This window comes from Echinops telfairi, unplaced genomic scaffold (assembly GCF_000313985.2).
Source record: "Echinops telfairi isolate 266 unplaced genomic scaffold, ASM31398v2 ScPeMD7_655;HRSCAF=1070, whole genome shotgun sequence".
In the NCBI taxonomy this organism is placed as follows: domain Eukaryota; kingdom Metazoa; phylum Chordata; class Mammalia; order Afrosoricida; family Tenrecidae; genus Echinops; species Echinops telfairi.
In genome coordinates, this window is record NW_022104553.1 from 20386393 (window position 1) to 20388368 (window position 1976).

Consider the following 1976-nt stretch of genomic DNA (forward strand, 5'->3'; position numbering starts at 1 on the left):
TTCTCTGAACCACCATTCCCACAGATAACCGGCATCCCTCCTCCACATCCTAGAGTGATGAGGTTCAGTACCTCAAGGGGCTTCAAGACTTGAACCCTATTGCCCATCAAATGTTTGGACCTTGCTCCTCTTGCACATCCCTTTTCGATGACTGCTGCTGTTTCATCCTTTCCCGTGACTCCAGTGATGTAGCGCTCGGCCCAGGGAGTCTCTGTTTGGTGGCTACCAACTGTCAGTTCCAAGCAAGTCATTAAACTCACAGCCTCTCTGTTTTCTCATCAGTGAAATGGGTCATTTTTAATAAAACGTTCCCTCATAGCATTCTTAGGAGGGTAAATGTCCACTGTTGACCATTATTATAGCACAGAGGCATGAGCCCCTAGAATGCTCTATCAGGGAAGACTGATGTTACTATAAGTCAGCAGCGAATCCATGGCAGTGGGTTCTTTGGTGTGGGTGATGTAGTGGCTTATGTGTTGAGCTGCTAACCCAAAGATCAGCAGTTCAAATCCACCAGCTGCTCTGAGGGAGAAAAGTGAGGCTGTCTGCTCCCCTAAAGAGTTACAGTCCAGAAACCCACAGGGGGCAGTTCTAGCCTGTCCTCTAGGGCCACGGTGAGTTAGAATGGATGCGATGGCACTGAGATGTTTTTGTTTTTGTTCTCATACGTGGTGCCCACATGGTGTCGTGGTCACACATTGAACTGCTAACTGCAAAGTCAGACGTTCTAAACCTCCAGCTGCTTCTCAGGAGGAAGATGGGGCTTTTCAGTCCCAACAAGAGCTCCAGTCTCAGAAATGCACAGGTGCAGTTCTACCTTGTCCTGGAGCAGTGGTTCTCAACCTGTGGGTCGCAACCCCTTTGGGGGTCGAATGACCTTTTCACAGGGGTCACCCAATTCCTCACAGTAGCAAACTGACAGTGATGAAGTAGCAATGAAAATAATGTTATGGTTGGGGGTCACCACAACATGAGAACTGTATGATAGGGTCTCAGCCTTAGGAAGGTAGAGCACCACTGTCCTAGAGGGTCACTGTGAGTCAGAATTTACTTGATGGGAGAGAGTTTGAATGGTAAATCCAAGGACACAAAAGACCCGTGGTCACCAGGGAGTGCGGAAAGCAAGAATAGGAAGTTAGGAGAGAAAAGAAATAAGTCAGCTCTCCAAATAAGCTACCAAGGATGCATAATTCTCTCAGGGGTGGAGCAAGTATATTCTACAGACCCCCCCAAAAAAATGTTTGCCTCTATGGAGTGTGTTTGCTTTGGGGCAGGGGGAGTGGAGGAAACATGCCATTAACAAGATGGCTAAAGAAACAGATGAGCAAATGCTGATAAGAACAACCAACTCTTGACTGTCAATGAGAGTCATTCTGCCTCCTAGGGTCTCCAGTCTTCGTGGGAGCACATACCTGGTTGATGGATTGGAATGGCTGGCCGCTGGGCTGGAGTCTAAGCACTTCAGGAGTGGGCTGGGGGGGACTCCCTGATAGCGATGAAGCCTGAACCATGCTCACCTCCACCTGGTCGATTCTGACTCACAATAAATAAGTAAATAAGTGCCATAGCAAGCCTACAGGACAGGTCAGCACTGCCCCTGTGGGTGATAGAGAGGGTCACTCTTTATGGGAAGAGAGAGCCATGTCTTTCTCCCGAGGAGCAGCTGGTGGGTTTGAACCATCTACCTTGAAGATCGCAGCTTGGCTCATGACCACGTTTCCACTGTGCCCTCAGCAAGCAGGAAGAGGGTTGAATTTTGAAAATGGTAATACAAGGAGACAGAGGGGATGCCTCCTCAAAGGGAAGGAAGATCTTTAGATGTTTGAAAGAGGGGGATCGTCTGGGAGGGAACAGGAGAAGTATTATCACTAAGTTTGGGGTATTGACGACTTGGCATCGATATTGTAATGAGTTTTTGTGCAGCAGGATCATATCTGCTGCTTTTCCTGTTTACTGCTCTGGCCGGCGTCACCATG